A 20,121-nucleotide genomic window follows, 5' to 3' on the forward strand; every position below is an offset into this window, starting at 1 on the left:
GAGATTTGCCTTTTGATGAAAAGACATTCCACAGTTTCTCACCATTTAAGAATATATTTTCGATTTTACATCGAAAACTGAATTTTAAGCAAAATACAATCAGAAAAATAATATTTTATCCCTTAGCACATTGCTATTTATGAAATCGTTAAAACTACCACTGTTAATATGATAAAATACACTTATTTTTAGAATTTCTCAACTTCGCTCTTCCGGAATAATTGCAAAATGGAACCACGACCTTTTAAGGAACTACAATCGAAATGAAGTGAAATTCTTAAATCAAAAATCTTATATCAGTCTTATATCATTATTTGAACTAAAACTTATATTTGAAATTTTGACTATTTCACACTGTATAGCTACTATGGTATTTCTTTGTGAAATAGGCGATTTAATAAAGTAGGAGGTGTCTAAGAAAAAAATTTTGTTCATACGTCACCCATGACGTTTTATTGTCTAGGTTTTGCGCTTGAATAAAGCGCTGACTAAATTCTTAAGCAGCAAACTCTCCCTGACTAGCGAGCTTCCGCTGGCCGCTGCAGTGGACAGATAAATCAGCGTTTTCAGTTCTACTTCGTTTAATCGCGAGAAGTTATTTACGTCATGGTTTTCAAATATCATTAATATTTAATTGTTATTTTGTAATCTTTTCGGTATCTAAATATAACAATAAAATGATGAAACAAATAAGTTAAAGTTTAAAATTTAAATTTTTTCGTAAGCCTTGGCGTAGTGCTACCCAGGCCCCACTCAGCCCCAGGGTCCCAGCTTGGATTAAAAATAATAGTCATATTATTAATCCAAATATTAAATGCTATAAAATGGTGGGAAGATATTGTTGTGTGCCAGGATGCAAATCGTCAAGTGTTAGGAATCCCAAAAAATGATATTCAACGGAGTGAATGGATTCGCTTGATATTATTAAATGCAAGTGACAATGTCTCTAATGTGTCGAAAAGAACACCTGCAATTAAGAAAGATATCGGTCATAAAAGCCACACAGTATGCGCTTTTCATTTTAACAAGTCTGGCAAACCCTACATATTTCGGCAATCCGCTTGATGTTACTACTCTAGGTGTTGAATAAATTCAAGGTTTATTTTATTCTAATTAACGGTATAATTAAATGCTTAACGATTAACATTAATTTCACAAATGTATAATTGAATTTTGTTTAAAATCTGTTGTGGAAATTTGGTATCATGAATTTTGTATTTTTTCTTTCAAATGTATTTTCCCATTGTGTTTACCTCAATGTCCGGCCGAGGAAAATTCCATCTTTGGTGACCAGTAAGAGATCCCCCCTTTCTCGAACCCTCAGCAGCGACGGAAAGTTTTGGGCTTTCTGGTTTTGAACTGGTTTCGGGAAAGCCGAGTCGCCGCTCGAGTTGGGGTTTTTTACTCGTCTGGATATTGAGCCCCGATAAAAAGGGAAGTGTGTATATTTTTCTGTCACTGTCTCTTGGATATCATCACGAGTGGCTGTACCCTTGTAAGTTCATGAACCCTTCTCGGATTTTGCTTGTACGCGGTACTTTTCCTTAAGTTGTTTTGTACAGTCGCGATTTGTAGTTAATACTAATTTTCTTCAAAATAAAGTTGTTATTTTATTAATCCTCGTATCCCCTTATTACGTCGACTTAATATTTCGCGCTCACTCGCCCTACCACGTATACCCGAACTCAGTAATTTGAATTTGCCCTTTAGATGTTTCAGTCCGTCTAAAGTATAGTCTAAGGCTCTCCCACCCTGCTATTTCGGCGCTTAATTCCACACTTGGACTTTCCCACGAAGTTGAGGTTTATGATTATTCAAGGGAAGATACTGCAATCACGTTAATCGTTGGAGATTTAATATCGCTGAACCTGCCTACCTCAAAATCGGAGAGTAATATTTATGGTAAGACATTTTACAAAGTTTTACTGATTTAACAGAGATATTAATAATCTTTAAACTATTTCAGACCATAACTATAACTTGGATTCTGATCCTGCAATTTTGGCTAATATCATAAAGACTAACAAAGATGATATTTTCCACCTGCAATCAAGATTCGACGAACTAGAAAAACTGAAAATGGCAAACCAGGTGCTTGTTGCGGAGAACTTGAGCTTGAAAAGTAATTTGGAAGAGCTACAAAATTGTGTTCAGCAGTTGGGTGAAGTTAACGCGTAAAACACCCGCTTAAATAATCTTCTCAATTCCTTGAAAATAGAAAATTTGCAACACAAAAGTAAAGCTAAAATTTTCGAAAAAAAGTTAAAATTGTCGACTCGGTTCTCTTTAAAAAGTGTATCTCAATCCAGTGAAAAGCTGAAATTTTATACTGGTTGCCAAAACCTTGATGGTTTTAATGATTTGTTTGAATACATTGAACCAGACTTACAAAACTTGAATTTGTATAATGAGGCCCGAGGCTATAATTTTAATAATGAATCTGGCCGTCCCATGAGTCTGTCTTTTAAAGATCAACTGTTTATGACTTTATGCCGATTGAAAGTGGTTCTTTTGGAAGAAGACTTGTCCCATAGGTTTCAAGTATCCATAACCACCGTTTCAAATGTATGCGCTACGTGGATTGACTTGCTGGAAAAGAGGCTGACTAATTTAAGGATTTGGCCCTCTCGTATAGTGGTAGATGAATATATGCCTGAAGAATTCAAGATTAAATTTCCAAAAACTAGGTTGGTGATCGACGCATCAGAATTATTTATTCAGAAGCCGTCTGACTTTAAAACACAAAGTGACACCTGGTCCTCTTACAAAACTCATCACACTGCAAAAGGCCTTATCGGTATCACTCCTAATGGATTCATCAGTTTTATTTCAGACCTATTCCCCGGTCGTAAGTCAGACGAAGATTTAACTGAGGAATGTGGCTTACTCGAGTTGTTAGATCCACATACTAAGTTTTATTTTCCCAAATAGTATACATAACCAACTAAATAAAATATGGAAAATATGTGCCCATTTAGTAAATTTCTGCAATGAACCGCTTCTTGATGTGAATAAAGAAAAACAATAAATTTTAAATTTTAAAATGTTTATTTCATGGCAAAATAAAATTTATTTTAGTCATTAATCATAGTCTGTTTTTTGTAAATATGGCAATACATGATACAAATAAAAACTCAACAACTTAGGAACTATTTTTGAGTTAAAAAATGACTCGTTGAACTTTATTATTTTACAGAAAGGATAGGTATCTCCACAGTCAACTAGCACGTCGCACCATTTCAGGCCCGTGATGGCCAGTTGACCTTGAATTTGAAAGTATAAATTATGATTCATATCCAACGTTAGTTTTCCATTTTCATCAAACTTGAGGAATTTAGCAGTAGGCTCTTTAGTTTTTACGGCTTCCGCTATGCTTGTTCCAGTTTCCTTACATTTAGCTAAGGTCTTTATCTCTAAGATACCATACCCTACATCGTTTTGAAAGACTAAGCGGTCACGAGTGGCACCGAACATGGGAAGACTAGGGTTTATGCAAAGACCGACCGAAAAGGTAGTGACAGTGCCATTGCGATAATCTTTGTACTTGCTCGTTGCCAGAGATTCATTTTGTAAACCTTCTTGTACATATTTATTACGCGAGAGGTCGGCTCCATTGAAAATACTTTTTAAAAAGACTTCATTCACTTCTTTTCTACGTTTACAAATGAGCCCGAATTTTGAGGCAGTTAGTCGAGCCTTCCTCTCTTATTTCCAAAGTAAGCAGTTAGATTGCTCACGAGTATCAACTTCTAAAGTTATTGCACTAATTAAATTAAGTTTTAAAGAATCAGGTATTGCCCTCATGGTATCATCTAAAAGGGATTTAACGCTATCGTCCAGATCTATAGCACCAAGTGGAAGAGAAATCCTATCCACTACATTTTCATCCGTAACTTTATTAGGAACTTGCACTTCTGTAGTAAATTTGTACGAAAATTATGTTGAAAATTGTTTTCTTGCTGTATCGCGCATAACATGGATCTACGTTTACCCGACTTTAACTTCTCTGTGGTGGTTCTGATTCTTTTTTGCATTTCAATAATATCCTCCGTAGTTTCGTAATTGCTTAAAGAGTTGTTGGTTTGTTGTTTTTTCAGCTTTTTTTTCAAAGCCTCACTGTTTTTTCCCTGGTATATTTTTAACGAAATCCAATGATTCAAAACTACGTTGTGACAAAGATTTTTTATCACTTGGCGCACTCCATGTCCGAGGTTTTTGTGTGCAAGCTTGATCGTCCGGTACAAATTTCTTGCCATCCCTTTTACAGTCAAGTATGTACCAAAGTACGGCTCCAACGTGCTTGCACGCTCCTCCGCCTCCAGCCTCGCAACCACACCAAGCCGAGTAAACAGTTCCATTTGATGAGTTTAACCTAATCGCTACGTTATATTTTGTGTGTAGAGAAAAGGAGCCCTCAACTTTGCTTTTCACAAATATGGTTTGGATTGTAGTTGAATCCGAGTTAGAATCAGTTTTAGGTCCAGGGCTAAAGAAAAGCTCCGTAACTTTGCTGGCTTTAAACATTCTATAGCCAAGGGGTAAATGTTTCTTTGCTTTTAAACGGTCATGATGTTTTGTAATAGCACTCTCCTTAAATAAATTGGGGATAATTCGCATTTGCTTCGTCCAATTTCCTTTAGGAAGATTTATTTTGCAGTTCACTGCCACCTTCTCTTTAGGACCCATTTTGATTTTATAATGTTAGTTAGATGCCTTATTTCCAAGAAGAGACTGAGGAAAGGTAAAATTCTACAAAAATAAAGGAAAACAATATAAGATCAAAATTATTATTAAAATAAAACACGGAAATACAACGCTTACTTCGAAAAAATGTCTTGAAATGTAGGCTTGGTGAAGTGTACTGAAATTTTAAACCGGCAGCGGAAATATGCCCCTAAATCAATAATCACGTGACTTTTCTGATGTCAATCCGTGACGTATGAGCAACATAAAAAACAAGATGGACTGGACCCTTTTTCTTTATTGTATCGCCTATTGTATTTTAAATTTTGGTCGAAAAATTTATTCCTTATTCTGCTAAAATAAGTTTTTATATAAATTTAAGCTTTTAATTTATCTTTGTTATTCAATTTATCAAGTGTAAGATGTTTAATAAACGATTTAACGAAAATTTTGTAAAAATTTTGTTTTTGTTTCCAGGATTCGAAAAGAGAACAGGCAGAAAAAGTAATCTGAACAAAAATTGTTATTGAAACATAATTTTATTTGTGGTAGACTCCCGAAGAAGCTAGAAAGACTAAATACCTCTTAGCGCAATTTTGTAAATGTCTAAGAATTGTCTTAAAGAAAAAAACACACCCAAAAATTTAAATTAAATTAATTAGTCATCAGCGGACCTGATAGATTATTTCAATGCCTATAATTTGTAAGGTTTTTAATATCAAAAGAATCGTGAATTTTAATTTTTTTTTAGATTCAGTCCTTTTCTACTTTAGTGCGAGAAGTTTTTTTGTCATTTTTATGAAGAAATACATAAGATAATAAAATAGCTACTTAACTTTCTAGAATTGTTGCAAGGGACTAAAAAAGACAAATTATATTTATTAATCTGTTTTTCTGTTCCCTCTATGAAAAAGCCACTTTAATGCTGATTTTAAATATATTCGCTGGATTTTTATCATTTATTTTAAAATAAAAATTAATGACTGAAAATATGTATTGTAGAAGTACGAAAATATCAGGGCGTATTCGATGACTTGTAATTGTTTTATATTTTCACGAAAATCTAGGTATTTTTCATGGTTTTGGAAAACAATTATTTGCAGACAAAACGTTTCAAGTAGATAGTGAAAGAGCAGACTCTAAAAGGTGATAATACACTTCATTTGGTTAAATTACGCCTATTTTTAACTGAAATATGAGCTCATTAGAAAATAAGCTGGTCGTAAGATGCAACAGCTTTCAACTCCATATATTTTAATCGAAAATTGATCATAATGTTTCTGTTTTAATTAACCACTTGGAATTTTCTAAAACAAAACAAGTTTACAAATGTTTTTTTTTTCAATTATACCACCGACATAAATTATACAATAAGTAAAAACAACGATATTTAAGAGTGCACAAGAATTGTTTATTAAAAAATAAAATATTTAAAACCCGACTAGTTTCGGCCGCAACATCGCTCCGTCATCAGGGGTCTAACCCGTTTGTTGGTTACGTCTCTATATTTGTAAGCTAGGTTAACAAACAATATATGTCATTTTTTAAAATAATAGATTTTTCCAATTTTTAATGTAATCTACTCCGGGTCCTAGGTCTCGATTTAAACAATTATTTTTATCTGTTGATTTTTTAATATAATACGATTCATAAATATTTAGTTCTATACGATTTTTACAAGTTTTAATAAGTTTTACGGTATCTGGGTTAATGGAGTGGTTGGTTTTACAAATATGCGCCGCTAGGGCAGAGGTTTCAATCTTTTTTAGTCTAACATCGGCAAAATGTTCTTTTGAACGTTTTTTTAAACTTCTTTCTGTCTGACCTATGTATTCCTTACCGCAGCCACATGGTATAGAATAAATCCCAGGTTTATCCTCCGGTTTTATAGGGTCTTTTGAGCTAGTTAGGTAGCTTGCTATTTTATTAATAGGTTTGAATGCGGTAAAACAATCTAGAGAAGTCCTCAAGATGTTAGCAATTCTGGATGACAATGTGGGGTAGTAAGGGATACAAACAATCGTCTGGTTTTTGTCAAACGGTTTGAGTCTAGTACGTTTGGCAACGTCATTGGAACTAAGGAACTTATTACACGCTTTTTCAACCACTGTAGGGGAGAAACCTCTATCTGTGGCTACTAGTTTTAGAAAATCTAGTTCCAAACTTAAAAGGGTGTCATTAGAGCAGACATTTAGGGCCCTATAGACTAATGTGTAGAAGGACGACATCTTTTGGGATAGTGGGTGAGCTGATCTGTTATGAGGTATTGTAGTAACAGAAAAAGGTTTCCTATACACAGTGGTTTCAATTTTATTATTGACATTTTTAACTAACACATCCAAAAAAGGTAAACTATTATTTAACATGTATTCTAAAGTAAATTTTATGTTAGGGTGGATATTGTCTATGTAGTCATGAAACTTTTTTAGTTCTTCATTACCGTGTCGCCAAATTAAAAAAATGTCGTCCACGTAACGGATCCAAATTAACGGCTTTTGTTGGTAATTTCCCAACGCTTTGGATTCAAAGTCATTCAGAAAAATATCGGCGAGAAGCGGACTTAAAGGAGACCCCATAGGGAGTCCTTCAATTTGTTCATAGTACTGGGAATTGTATATAAAGAAGGGGGATTCCACACACAGTCTGGTTAGGGTTAAAATGTCATTTGTTTCTATATGAGAATAATTGGCCTCGACCAATCTCCTTTCAAAACAATCTAACGCTTCATTAACCGGTATATTTGAGAATAGTGACACAACGTCAAAAGAAGCTAGTATGTCCTGGTCTTCAAGATTCAAAGTTTTAGTTAAGTCCACAAATTCCTTAGAATGGGATTTATTCTATACAATGTGGCTGCGGTAAGGAATACATAGGTCAGACAGAAAGAAGTTTAAAAAAACGTTCAAAAGAACATTTTGCCGATGTTAGACTAAAAAAGATTGAAACCTCTGCCCTAGCGGCGCATATTTGTAAAACCAACCACTCCATTAACCCAGATACCGTAAAACTTATTAAAACTTGTAAAAATCGTATAGAACTAAATATTTATGAATCGTATTATATTAAAAAATCAACAGATAAAAATAATTGTTTAAATCGAGACCTAGGACCCGGAGTAGATTACATTAAAAATTGGAAAAATCTATTATTTTAAAAAATGACATATATTGTTTGTTAACCTAGCTTACAAATATAGAGACGTAACCAACAAACGGGTTAGACCCCTGATGACGGAGCGATGTTGCGGCCGAAACTAGTCGGGTTTTAAATATTTTATTTTTTAATAAACAATTCTTGTGTACTCTTAAATATCGTTGTTTTTACTTATTGTATAATTTATATTTCTGTGCAAGTCGCTAAATAACTCTAGATATACCACCGACCCTGGGCACGGTAAAGAAATTCGAAAAGAGTTTGTATCATTACTGGAATGACAAGACGACATGCTTCAACATTTAAAGGTGGCCACAGGCATACGGTATACGTGGCCTTTTATAAAGCTCCACATGAAAAAATCCAGAACTGTAAAGTCCGTGGATCTAGGATGCCAGTGTGTCATAATATTTTATCTAATATCTCCCTACAAAACTATAATTTTTCTCTTAGATAGTATTTATATTTTCCTCGCCCAAGGTCCCTATTTTAACCCCTAAAATGCGTTTTAAATACAGCGAAAATACCTAACCGAAAACCATCATATCTTACTAAAATTTTATTATTTTGGGATACCTCGAAAATGGGTTAAGAACGGCTAAAATGGTTTAAATAGATAGTGCCAACTCAGATGAATTTAAAATTTTGTTCTTTGGCTTACACGTTATGATAGATTTTTAAGTCCTGAATCCGAATATATATACATATTAGCACTTTCAATTAGTATTTAGTTTTATATTTTAATGTAAAATAATGGTATTTCAATAGCCGCGTCAAAACTTATAGATTGTTGACGTCATGAGTTTGGTCGATTTCGGCGCGCTTGAGCGGCGGGGAATTTCCAGTAGTATTTTCTACTATCGCGTAGAGGATTTGTAAGCGCGTTTTTTGACTTTCTTCTCGCGGACCACGCGGTTCGAGATTCTCGAATCACGACTTCACGAGCCGGCTACGTGTAAAAATAGAAATTGAAGAAAAAATCGATAACAAGGTATTGTTTATAAATTATATCATTATTTCTTATACGTAGTCATTATAACAATATTTATATTCTACGGAAAGATGCCACCGAAAGCACCGAAGAGCGTGGGCGCCACAGTGTATTGCGCAGTTCCTTCCTGCAGTAATAATAACAACAAAAGTGGCTTATCTTTCCATTACTTTCCATCGAATGAGGGTCTTAAAGCGTGCGAAAGCGGGAAACTCGAATCCAAATTTCTTCCTGTAATCCCCTAAAAATTCTATTTCCAGCTCGCTCTAGTAGCAACCAATAAACATCAACCTATATATGACGTAGACAGTATGTGATAAAAAAAAGTTACGCTATCTTTCTATTTTAAAATTTGAAATTAATCGTGAATATTTATATTTATACCAAATGTTTTATAACTATATTTTTCTTTACTATATTTTTCAATAATTGATGAAAAAACTCCATATACGTAGAAAATTCTGACACTATCTCTTTAATTTGAGAAACGGCTAAAATCTTTTCGGAAACGGCTAAAAGGGTTTAAGAAACGGCTTATGGACACTCATCTCAAACGGTCCATTTTTGACCACTATGAACACACCCAACCCAAACTGACCATGTTTGACCATCTTGACCACTACCAGTTCAAACTGACTATTTTTAGCCATTTAGGGTATTCCCATCTCAAACTGAACATTTTTTACCACTAGGGACGCTCCCAACCCAAACTGACCATTTTGACCATCTTGACCACTACCGGTTCACACTGTCCGGTTTGGTCCATTTTAACCAATTTTATCTTTGAATGACCACTTTTAACCATGTATGGCATGGGCCTGACAAAAGTCCAATTTTCAAATTTTCCATAGGGGGGACCCTGTGGGACCCATGAAATTAGCATGTAAAATTCCATAGGAAATTTCCGAGGAAATTTCAGGCTCTACCAAGCTCAAAATTTCAAAAGGTCATAAAACTTGACCTTTTGACTGTGCTCAAAAAGAGGCTAAAAAACCGGCCGGCTGATACCTTCCTGGGGCATGGTCTAGATGTTCCCATACCGTTTTCTCGGATCCCCGAGTAACAGTCGAAAGCCTTCCCTTGTCAGTAAATAAAAATAGTCTAAATATGATTACTGGCACTTACTTGGCTTTCCTCGAGGCTTTCGTCTCCAGACATTATTAACAATTTATTTCACACTCTGTATTAGATGCTACTCAAATTACTCCAAACTGATCAAGCTAGCGGGTAATTGTGGAAACTAGAAGCTCTTAAAGATAAAATTATTATAGCAATGACTAGCCCAAGTGAATTCAAGACAAAGGGACTATCGAGCGTCCTTTTTTCCCCGCCAAACTGTAAGGGAAAAGCTTGCGACGTGCGTCTCAATTTTAACGGCTTTTGGGTTTGTACGATGTATGGCACCGTCATCTGTCAACGTAATAATTGCGGAAGAGTGCACAACGTTGTCGCTACTACGCCAGAAGAAGGCATTTAATGTAGGTTAGACGGGACTACGTGGGAATACGAGTAGATTTTCAAGACTTCACTCTATTTTTATAAGAATTAGCAGAGACTTCGTCGGACTTCAGTTTAGTTTTACCAATTTTTTTAGGATTTCACGAGACTTCAGGGTAGTTTTACAAGAAATTCACAGACTTCATTTGGGAATTCAAAATTTCTAAGACTTCAAGAAATAAGTGAGATTTCAGAAGACAGAGAACGAAGGCCAGAGACCATCTTGGTGGCCTTACGTTACACTCTCTCAAGCCTCTCAATATCCTTTACCAGGTGAGGGGACCAAATACTCGAGCAATAATCGAGATGCGGACGGACATAAGATTGATATAACACCTTAAAGGATTTGATAGAGAAATGGGAAAACGAACGTTTTAAAACATACAGGGCACGGAGGCCGCGGGCAGAAGCCACCCGACTGTGAGTGATGCCCAACATTTTTCCATCCAACACGACGAACAATTTCGCTGGCCTTGATGACCCGACCACCCAACCGGAACTGGAAAAGGGGATTTTTAGGACAACAACGGAGGACCGTGGATTTATCATGGTTAAAACTCATCCCATTTGTTGAGGCCCGGGAGAACATCAAATGGAAATGTAATAAGGAGACCTATTCAATTGTTATATCCGTTGGAAATAGACGCAATTTCGGTACGCGAAAATTCGGACGATTTGAACTGTGAAGCTTAAATGTTTAAATCAACATTAAAATAGATATGTTGTAAAAAAAATAATAATAATAATCTTGATTTAACTTGTCGGAATAATTTGTTTACCCATTATAAATACTAACGTATTTATCGGCGGAGTGTATAATTTGTTTCATTGTATAATTTGTTTCATTGTATATTTTGTTTTACTGTATGTATTAATGTTTGTGTGTACATTTTATTTTTATAACCATTATTTGTAAATGGCCCCTAGCAAACTCTTCCAAAAGTAAAATTCCCCATCATAAAAATTCCTGATTTCAAGCGGCACAAATTGATATATTATATTCTCTGACCCTTTCTACATGTAAAGTAAACCCCATCGAAAAATAATCCAGACTCTCTGGCGCTAATATGTACTCGCCCGCTAATCCCCAAAACTTTCCATACCCTTTTCTCTAACATGTTGGCCACCAGGGAAAAATGTTTCTTGGTAGTCTTCACGACGCCTTTAAGGCAGAATTATCATCGGGACTCAAGTGAATGGGTCAACTTTTAACCACCGTAACCACGTAGTAAATAAATCAAAGTTTTATACAAAATCTTGTACTTTCTAAATTAAGATAGTCCAAATAATAACCTATCTTCTAGATTTTTCAGTCGGTTTAGAAGATTAAGTAGCTCTCCCAAATTAATAGTTAAAGGCGCGGAAAAGAAGAATAAATTCGGAAGTCCTTTAACTAGATATTCTTCAAATTTAATCTTTCTAAAAAAAGAACGTATTCTGGAAAAATAATGAAGTTTCGCAGTCAGGATGGCCGAGCAGCTAAGGCGTCAGATTTAAGCTCTGATCCTCGAAAGAGGGCATGGGTTCGAACCTCACTTCTGACAAATTATCTTTTACATTTCTTCCGCAAAGAAACTCAATTCGTTTTTTCGAGGAGTGAGACTTCGAAATTAATCTTTCTAAAAAAAGAACGTATCCTTAAAAAAAAATTGGCTTTCGCAGTCAGGATGGCCGAGCGGTTAAGGCTTCAGATTTAAGCTCTGATCCTCGAAAGAGGGCGTGGGTTCGAACCCCACTTCTAACAAATTGTTCGGTTTCATTCGTTACTCAAAGAAACTCAATCCGTTTTTTCGAGGTGAGAGACTGCGAATTTAAACTCTCAAAAAAGTTCGTATTCTGGAAAAATAACTAATTTCCGCAGTCAGGATGGCCGAGCAATTAAGGCGTTAGATTTAAGTTCTGATCCTCGAAAGAGGGCGTGGGTTCGAACCCCACTTCTGACAAATTCTTTCTTTTCATTTCTTCCGCAAAGAAACTTAATCCGTTTTTTCGAGGAGAGAGACTGCGAATTTAATCTCTCAAAAAAGTTCGTATTCTGGAAAAATAATTTATTTTCGCAGTCAGGATAGCCGAGCGGTTAAGGCGTCAGATTTAAGCTCTGATTCTCGAAAGAGGGCGTGGGTTCGAACCCCACTTCTTACAAATTATTTCCTTTCATTTCTTCCGCAAAGAAACTCAGACCGTTTTTTCGAGGAGAAAGACTTCGAATTTAATCTTTCTAAAAAAGTTCGTATTCTGGAAAAATAACTATTTTCCGCAGTCAGGGTGGCCGAGCGGTTAAGGCGTCAGATTTAAGCTCTGATTCTCGAAAGAGGGCGTGGGTTCGAACCCCACTTCTTACAAATTCTTTCCTTTCATTTCTTCCGCAAAGAAACTCAATCCGTTTTTTCGAGGAGAGAGACTTCGAATTTAATCTTTCTAAAAAAGTTCGTATTCTGGAAAATAACTATTTTCCGGAGTCAGGATGGCCGAGCGGTTAAGGCGTCAGATATAAGCTCTGATCCTCGAAAGAGGGCGTGGGTTCGAACCCCACTTCTTACAAATTCTTTTCTTTCATTTCTTCCGCAAAGAAACTCAATCCGTTTTTTCGAGGAGACAGACTGCGAATTTAATCTTTCTAAAAAAAGTTCGTATTCTGGAAAAAAACTATTTTCCGCAGTTAGGATGGCCGAGCGGTTAAGGCGTCAGATATAAGCGCGGTGAATCGCCACGACACAATACCGGCACTCCGTCTCTCTGCTCATTCGCTTTTGCCGAAACTCTTTCAACATATGGATGACACTACTATCGTATCTACATCTGAGACTGCTATCCCTCCGATATGCGAAATTCTTTCGGATTTTGGTCAGGCTTCGGGTGCTAAATTAAACCCAGCGAAGTGTCAAGCGAAATGGCTTGGTCTTTATCACGGTCGGGATCTTCTCGTCTCGCGTGGTATAACTATCTCAAGTGCGCCTTTGAAGATTCTCGGCATTTGGATTGACTATGACTATGCTAATTTACCTCAACTTCAGTGGGAAGAGCGGTACAGAAAGTTTTGTCGCGTCTTGCGTTCTTGGAAGGGTCGTCCTCTATCTATCATTGGGAAAGTCTTAGTGGTTAACGTTTTGGCTGCGTCTACGCTTTGGCATATCTTAAAAGCGGTCGACATTTCTCGGTTTTGGCTCAGCCAATTTCAAGCCGCCATTTTATCATTTATTTGGGGAACCGGTCCTCACCTTGTCGCGTATGACACTCTCGTTCGGCCAACGTTTTTTGGGGGTTTCGGCCTCGTGGATATCCCGACAAAAGTCAAAGCTTTTCGCGTTCGCGAAATCCTTACTCTGTTTGAAGACGCTACTTCGGATTACTATCGGGACCTTTATTCAGCGATCCTTGACCACTATGGGGGCGATTTGCAACTTGGCATTCAAGTCTTCCGATTAACTATTGACTCGCGTCGTGCTGCCGGTCTTCCCGATCGGTACGTTTCAATGCTTCGCGCTTGGGATGATTATTCTCATCTCAGCGGATGGATTTTTCCCCCTCTCTTGGACTTTTTGGACGAACCACTCTTCCTGAATCCGCGATTGAGCTTGTCGCGATTCGGTCGTCTCGAATGTCAATACTTTTCTCGTGCTGGTTTCCGGACCATTCGTGATTTGTGTTACGAGTACGTTCCAGGATTTTTACCACAGCAAGCGATCATCGATGCTACCGAGGATTCGATAATCAGAATGTCGCAGTCCAAAACGATGGACCTCTATAAAGAACTTATCGCTGCTATTCCTCCTGCCTGGGCAACCAAGATTGCGCGGGGTGTGAAGAAACCGCGCCGTTTTCCTGTCGCGCCTAATTTCGGGTTATCGGTTGTAAATGACAATGGTGAAACGATCAAATTCGCTCTTTCGGTCAAGTTTATTTACGATACTTTCGCGACCGGTTTATCTACTGAGTCCAGCGGCGAGGAGCGTTGGCGTCGCTTTTTCGGTGGCCCTCTATGCCGTGTTCGTTGGAAATTCGTCCGTTCCAACTATTTGGGCCCTTCCGTTTCTGCCATGAATCTTCGACTGATCCATCAGGGTTTTCCAGTAAAGTCACGTTTAGTGCACGGTCTCGTGGTCCCGGACTCTCGATGTCCCTTTTGTCAAACCGGCTCCGAAACTGTAGAACATCTTTTCGTGGAGTGTCCCGTGGTGTCGCAATGGTGGACTTGGTTGTTCTGTGCCGTCTTAGACCTTTCCCGGGACTTATTCGGTGGTCCTACAAAAACTCGAAACTCTTTTATAATTTTTGGCGAGATAACTACTGATTTAAAAAAACCTGTTATTTTTTGGAAAGTTGTCAATTTATTAAGTGCAATTTTTAAACTAGAAATTTGGATGTATCGTTGTCAATGTTCCTTTAATGAAACCGTATTTCAGGATGTCATATTTCTAAAAAAAGTCCGCGCAATATTAAAAAGAGAATGTCGGAATAAGCAAATAAAACTAAATATGGATATTCCGTCTGACGTTATCATGAATAATCTATTAAATATAGTTTTTCGGTAATTGCGATATTTATCATTATCAATGTCGAAATTATTTATTTTTTAACAATAGAGACATTTCCTCTTTTATTTTCGTACCCGCTATGATCACATAAAATTGTTATATTTGTATTGTATTGTTTTAGACATGTGAATAAAGATTTTATAAAAAAAAAAGGCGTCAGATTTAAGCTCTGATCCTCGAAAGAGGGCGTGGGTTCGAATCCCACTTCTAACAAATTCATTCCTTTCATTTCTTCCGTAAAGAAACTCAAACCGTTTTTTCGAGGAGAGAGACTGTGAATTTAATCTCTCAAAAAAGTTCGTATTCTGGAAAAATAACTAATTTCCGCAGTCAGGATGGCCGAGCGGTTAAGGCGTCAGATTTAAGCTCTGATCCTCGAAAGAGGGCGTGGGTTCGAACCCCACTTCTGACAAATTCTTTCTTTTCATTTCTTCCGCAAAGAAACCCTATCCGTTTTTTCGAGGAGAGAGACTGCGAATTTAATCTTTCTAAAAAAAGTTCGTATTCTGAAAAATAACTAATTTCCGCAGTCAGGATGGCCGAGCGGTTTAGGCGTCAGATTTAAGCTCTGATCCTCGAAAGAGGGCGTTGGTTCGAACCCCACTTCTGACAAATTATTTCCTTTCATTTCTTCCGCAAAGAAACTCAATCCGTTTTTTCGAGGAGAGAGACTGCGAATTTAATCCTTCTAAAAAAAGTTCGTATTCTGGAAAAATAACTTACTTCCGCAGTCAGGATAGCCGAGCGGTTAAGGCGTCAGATTTAAGCTCTGACCCTCGAAAGAGGGCGTGGGTTCGAACCCCACTTCTGACAAATTCTATCCTTTCCTTTCTTCCGCAAAGAAACTCAAACCGTTTTGTCGAGTAGAGAGACTTCGAATTTAATCTTTCTAAAAAAGTTCGTATTCTGGAAAAATAATTAACTTTCGCAGTCAGGATAGCCGAGCGGTTAAGGCGTCAGATTTAAGCTCTGATTCTCGAAAGAGGGCGTGGGTTCGAACCCCACTTCTTACAAATTATTTCCTTTCATTTCTTCCGCAAAGAAACTCAGGCCGTTTTTTCGAGGAGAGAGACTGCGAATTTAATCCTTCTAAAAAAAGTTCGTATTCTGGAAAAATAACTTATTTTCGCAGTCAGGATGGCCGAGCGGTTAAGGCGTCAGATTTAAGCTCTGATCCTCGAAAGAGGGCGTGGCTTCGAACCCCACTTCTGACAAATTCTTTCCTTTCATTTCTTCCGCAAAGAAACTCAAACCGTTTTGTCGAGGAGAGAGACTGTGAATTAAATCTCTCAAAAAAGTTCGTATTCTGGAAAATTAACTTACTTCCACAGTCAGGATGGCCGAGCGGTTAAGGCGTCAGATTTAAGCTCTGATCCTCGAAAGAGGGCGTTGGTTCGAACCCCACTTCTGACAAATTATTTCCTTTCATTTCTTCCGCAAAGAAACTCAATCCGTTTTTTCGAGGAGTGAGACTTCGAAATAAATCTTTCTAAAAAAATCGTATCCTTAAAAAATAATAGAGTTTCGCAGTCAGGATGGACGAGCGGTTAAGGCGTCAGATTTAAGCTCTGATCCTCGAAAGATGGCGTGGGTTCGTTCTTCACTTCTGACAAATTCTTTTTTCATTTGTTACTCAAAGAAACTCAATCCGTTTTTTCGAGGAGAGAGTCTACAAATTTAATCTTTCTAAAAAAAGATTCTATCCTTAAAAAATAATTGAGTTTCGCAGTCAGGATGGCCGAGCGGTTAAGGCGTCAGATTTAAGCTCTGATCCTCGAAAGAGGGCGTGGGTTCGAACCCCACTTCTGACAAATTATTTCGTTCATTTCTTCCGCAAAGAAACCCTATCCGTTTTTTCGAGGAGAGAGACTGTGAATTTAATCTTTAAAAAAAGTTCGTATTCTGGAAAAATAACGTATTTCCGCAGTCAGGATGGCCGAGCGGTGAAGGCGTCAGATTTAAGCTCTGATCCTCGAAAGAGGGCGTGGGTTCGAACCCCACTTCTGACAAATTCTTTCCTTTTATTTCTTCCGTAAAGAAACTCAAACCGTTTTTTAGAGGAGAGAGACTGTGAATTTAATCTCTCAAAAAAGTTCGTATTCTGGAAAAATATCTAATTTCCGCAGTCAGGATGGCCGAGCGGTTAAGGCGTCAGGTTTAAGCTCTGATCCTCGAAAGAGGGCGTGGGTTCGAACCCCACTTCTGACAAATTCTTTCTTTTCATTTCTTCCGCAAAGAAACCCTATCCGTTTTTTCGAGGAGAGAGACTGCGAATTTAATCTTTGTAAAAAAATTCGTATTCTGAAAAATAACTTATTTCCGCAGTCAGGATGGCCAAGCGGTTAAGGCGTCAGATTTAAGCTCTGATCCTCAGAAGAGGGCGTGGGTTCGAACCCCACTTCTGACAAATTCTTTCTTTTCATTTCTTCCGCAAAGAAACCCTATCCGTTTTTTCGAGGAGAGAGACTGCGAATTTAATCTTTCTAAAAAAAGTTCGTATTCTGAAAAATAACTAATTTCCGCAGTCAGGATGGCCGAGCGGTTAAGGCGTCAGATTTAAGCTCTGATTCTCGAAAGAGGGCGTGGGTTCGAAACCCACTTCTTACAAAACCTTTCCTTTCATTTCTTCCGCAAAGAAACTCAATCCGTTTTTTCGAGGAGAGAGACTGCGAATTTAATCTTTGTAAAAAAATTCGTATTCTGAAAAATAACTAATTTCTGCAGTCAGGATGGCCGAGCGGTTAAGGCGACAGATTTAAGCTCTGATCCTCGAAAGAGGGCGTGGGTTCGAACCCCACTTCTAACAAATTCATTCCTTTCATTTCTTCCGTAAAGAAACTCAATCCGTTTTTTCGAGGAGAGAGACTGTGAATTTAATCTCTCAAAAAAGTTCGTATTCTGGAAAAATAACATATTTCCGCAGTCAGGATGGCCGAGCGGTTAAGTCGTCAGATTTATGCTCTGATCCTCGAAAGAGGGCGTGGGTTCGAACCCCACTTCTGACAAATTATTTCCTTTCATTTCTTCCGCAAAGAAACTCATTCCGTTTTGTCGAGGAGAGAGACTGCGAATTTGATCTTTAAAAAAAAGATCGTATTCTGGAAAAATAACTAATTTCCGCAGTCAGGATGGCCGAGCGGTTAAGGCGTCAGATTTAAGCTCTGATCCTCGAAAGAGGGCGTGGGTTCGAACCCCACTTCTGACAAATTCTTTCTATTCGTTTCTTCCGCAAAGAAACCCTATCCGTTTTTTCGATGAGAGAGACTGCGAATTTAATCTTTAAAAAAAAGTTCGTATTCTGGAAAAATAACTAATTTCCGCAGTCAGGATGGCCGAGCGGTTAAGGCGTCAGATTTAAGCTCTGATCCTTGAAAGAGGGCGTGGGTTCGAACCCCACTTCTGACAAATTCATTCGTTCATTTCTTCCGCAAAGAAACTCAATCCGTTTTTTCGAGGAGAGAGACTGCGAATTTAATCTCTCAAAAAAGTTCGTATTCAGGAAAATAACTATTTTCCGCAGTCAGGATGGCCGAGCGGTTAAGGCGTCAGATTTAAGCTCTGATCCTCGAAAGAGGGCGTGGGTTCGAACCCCACTTCTGACAAATTCTTTCTTTTCATTTCTTCCGCAAAGAAACCCTATCCGTTTTTTCGAGGAGAGAGACTGCGAATTTAATCTTTCTAAAAAAAGTTCGTATTCTGAAAAATAACTAATTTCCGCAGTCAGGATGGCCGAGCGGTTTAGGCGTCAGATTTAAGCTCTGATCCTCGAAAGAGGGCGTTGGTTCGAACCCCACTTCTGACAAATTATTTCCTTTCATTTCTTCCGCAAAGAAACTCAAACCGTTTTTTCGAGGAGAGAGACTGTGAATTTAATCTCTCAAAAAAGTTCGTATTCTGGAAAAATAACTAATTTCCGCAGTCAGGATGGCCGAGCGGTTAAGGCGTCAGATTTAAGCTCTGATCCTTGAAAGAGGGCGTAAGTTCAACCCCCACTTCTAACAAATTCGTTCCTTTCATTTCTTCCGTAAAGAAACTCAATCCGTTTTTTCGAGGAGAGAGACTGTGAATTAAATCTCTCAAAAAAGTTCGTATTCTGGAAAATTAACTTACTTCCGCAGTCAGGATGGCCGAGCGGTTAAGGCGTCAGATTTAAGCTCTGATCCTCGAAAGAGGGCGTTGGTTCGAACCCCATTTCTGACAAATTATTTCCTTTCACTTCTTCCGCAAAGAAACTCAATTCGTTTTTTCGAGGAGAGAGTCTACAAATTTAATCTTTCTAAAAAAAAGATCGTATCCTTAAAAAATAATTGGCTTTCGCAGTCAGGATGGCCGAGCGGTTAAGGCTTCAGATTCAAGCTCTGATCCTCGAAAGAGGGCGTGGGTTCGAACCCCACTTCTAACAAATTCGTTCCTTTCATTTCTTCCGCAAAGAAACTCAATCCGTTTTTTCGAGGAGTGAGACTTCGAAATAAATCTTTCTAAAAAAATCGTATCCTTAAAAAATAATAGAGTTTCGCAGTCAGGATGGACGAGCGGCTAAGGCGTCAGATTTAAGCTCTGATCCTCGAAAGAGGGCGTTGGTTCGAACCCCACTTCTGACAAATTCTTTCTATTCGTTTCTTCCGCAAAGAAACCCTATCCGTTTTTTCGATGAGAGAGACTGCGAATTTAATCTTTAAAAAAAAGTTCGTATTCTGGAAAAATAACTAATTTCCGCAGTCAGGATGGCCGAGCGGTTAAGGCGTCAGATTTAAGCTCTGATCCTTGAAAGAGGGCGTGGGTTCGAACCCCACTTCTGACAAATTCATTCGTTCATTTCTTCCGCAAAGAAACTCAATCCGTTTTTTCGAGGAGAGAGACTGCGAATTTAATCTCTCAAAAAAGTTCGTATTCAGGAAAATAACTATTTTCCGCAGTCAGGATGGCCGAGCGGTTAAGGCGTCAGATTTAAGCTCTGATCCTCGAAAGAGGGCGTGGGTTCGAACCCCACTTCTGACAAATTCTTTCTTTTCATTTCTTCCGCAAAGAAACCCTATCCGTTTTTTCGAGGAGAGAGACTGCGAATTTAATCTTTCTAAAAAAAGTTCGTATTCTGAAAAATAACTAATTTCCGCAGTCAGGATGGCCGAGCGGTTTAGGCGTCAGATTTAAGCTCTGATCCTCGAAAGAGGGCGTTGGTTCGAACCCCACTTCTGACAAATTATTTCCTTTCATTTCTTCCGCAAAGAAACTCAAACCGTTTTTCCGAGGAGAGAGACTGTG

At 37.8% G+C, this 20,121-nt stretch overlaps 20 non-coding genes across 20 annotated transcripts; all 20 read left to right on the forward strand.

The window, feature by feature from the left end:
* The first annotated feature begins 11,985 nt into the window (after positions 1–11,985).
* TRNAL-UAA (transfer RNA leucine (anticodon UAA)) lies at positions 11,986–12,068 on the forward strand. Its single transcript has one exon. It is a non-coding gene; the product is annotated as a tRNA-Leu (tRNA).
* Positions 12,069–12,383: 315 nt separating this feature from the next.
* Positions 12,384–12,466, forward strand: TRNAL-UAA (transfer RNA leucine (anticodon UAA)). Its single transcript has one exon. It is a non-coding gene; the product is annotated as a tRNA-Leu (tRNA).
* Positions 12,467–12,583: 117 nt separating this feature from the next.
* TRNAL-UAA (transfer RNA leucine (anticodon UAA)) lies at positions 12,584–12,666 on the forward strand. The gene has a single exon. It is a non-coding gene; the product is annotated as a tRNA-Leu (tRNA).
* Positions 12,667–15,188: 2,522 nt separating this feature from the next.
* Positions 15,189–15,271, forward strand: TRNAL-UAA (transfer RNA leucine (anticodon UAA)). Its single transcript has one exon. It is a non-coding gene; the product is annotated as a tRNA-Leu (tRNA).
* Positions 15,272–15,589: 318 nt separating this feature from the next.
* TRNAL-UAA (transfer RNA leucine (anticodon UAA)) lies at positions 15,590–15,672 on the forward strand. Its single transcript has one exon. It is a non-coding gene; the product is annotated as a tRNA-Leu (tRNA).
* A 117-nt stretch (positions 15,673–15,789) lies between these two features.
* TRNAL-UAA (transfer RNA leucine (anticodon UAA)) lies at positions 15,790–15,872 on the forward strand. Its single transcript has one exon. It is a non-coding gene; the product is annotated as a tRNA-Leu (tRNA).
* A 118-nt stretch (positions 15,873–15,990) lies between these two features.
* On the forward strand, positions 15,991–16,073 carry TRNAL-UAA (transfer RNA leucine (anticodon UAA)). Its single transcript has one exon. It is a non-coding gene; the product is annotated as a tRNA-Leu (tRNA).
* Positions 16,074–16,189: 116 nt separating this feature from the next.
* On the forward strand, positions 16,190–16,272 carry TRNAL-UAA (transfer RNA leucine (anticodon UAA)). The gene has a single exon. It is a non-coding gene; the product is annotated as a tRNA-Leu (tRNA).
* Positions 16,273–16,587: 315 nt separating this feature from the next.
* Positions 16,588–16,670, forward strand: TRNAL-UAA (transfer RNA leucine (anticodon UAA)). The gene has a single exon. It is a non-coding gene; the product is annotated as a tRNA-Leu (tRNA).
* A 115-nt stretch (positions 16,671–16,785) lies between these two features.
* Positions 16,786–16,868, forward strand: TRNAL-UAA (transfer RNA leucine (anticodon UAA)). Its single transcript has one exon. It is a non-coding gene; the product is annotated as a tRNA-Leu (tRNA).
* A 116-nt stretch (positions 16,869–16,984) lies between these two features.
* On the forward strand, positions 16,985–17,067 carry TRNAL-UAA (transfer RNA leucine (anticodon UAA)). The gene has a single exon. It is a non-coding gene; the product is annotated as a tRNA-Leu (tRNA).
* Positions 17,068–17,183: 116 nt separating this feature from the next.
* TRNAL-UAA (transfer RNA leucine (anticodon UAA)) lies at positions 17,184–17,266 on the forward strand. Its single transcript has one exon. It is a non-coding gene; the product is annotated as a tRNA-Leu (tRNA).
* A 515-nt stretch (positions 17,267–17,781) lies between these two features.
* TRNAI-UAU (transfer RNA isoleucine (anticodon UAU)) lies at positions 17,782–17,864 on the forward strand. Its single transcript has one exon. It is a non-coding gene; the product is annotated as a tRNA-Ile (tRNA).
* A 117-nt stretch (positions 17,865–17,981) lies between these two features.
* TRNAL-UAA (transfer RNA leucine (anticodon UAA)) lies at positions 17,982–18,064 on the forward strand. The gene has a single exon. It is a non-coding gene; the product is annotated as a tRNA-Leu (tRNA).
* A 117-nt stretch (positions 18,065–18,181) lies between these two features.
* Positions 18,182–18,264, forward strand: TRNAL-UAA (transfer RNA leucine (anticodon UAA)). Its single transcript has one exon. It is a non-coding gene; the product is annotated as a tRNA-Leu (tRNA).
* A 114-nt stretch (positions 18,265–18,378) lies between these two features.
* TRNAL-UAA (transfer RNA leucine (anticodon UAA)) lies at positions 18,379–18,461 on the forward strand. Its single transcript has one exon. It is a non-coding gene; the product is annotated as a tRNA-Leu (tRNA).
* Positions 18,462–18,976: 515 nt separating this feature from the next.
* Positions 18,977–19,059, forward strand: TRNAL-UAA (transfer RNA leucine (anticodon UAA)). Its single transcript has one exon. It is a non-coding gene; the product is annotated as a tRNA-Leu (tRNA).
* Positions 19,060–19,178: 119 nt separating this feature from the next.
* Positions 19,179–19,261, forward strand: TRNAL-CAA (transfer RNA leucine (anticodon CAA)). The gene has a single exon. It is a non-coding gene; the product is annotated as a tRNA-Leu (tRNA).
* Positions 19,262–19,577: 316 nt separating this feature from the next.
* Positions 19,578–19,660, forward strand: TRNAL-UAA (transfer RNA leucine (anticodon UAA)). The gene has a single exon. It is a non-coding gene; the product is annotated as a tRNA-Leu (tRNA).
* Positions 19,661–19,774: 114 nt separating this feature from the next.
* On the forward strand, positions 19,775–19,857 carry TRNAL-UAA (transfer RNA leucine (anticodon UAA)). Its single transcript has one exon. It is a non-coding gene; the product is annotated as a tRNA-Leu (tRNA).
* The last annotated feature ends 264 nt before the right edge of the window (positions 19,858–20,121 follow it).

This window comes from Leiobunum rupestre, chromosome 1, assembly GCF_980474605.1.
Source record: "Leiobunum rupestre chromosome 1, qqLeiRupe1.1.hap1, whole genome shotgun sequence".
Lineage (NCBI taxonomy): Eukaryota > Metazoa > Arthropoda > Arachnida > Opiliones > Sclerosomatidae > Leiobunum > Leiobunum rupestre.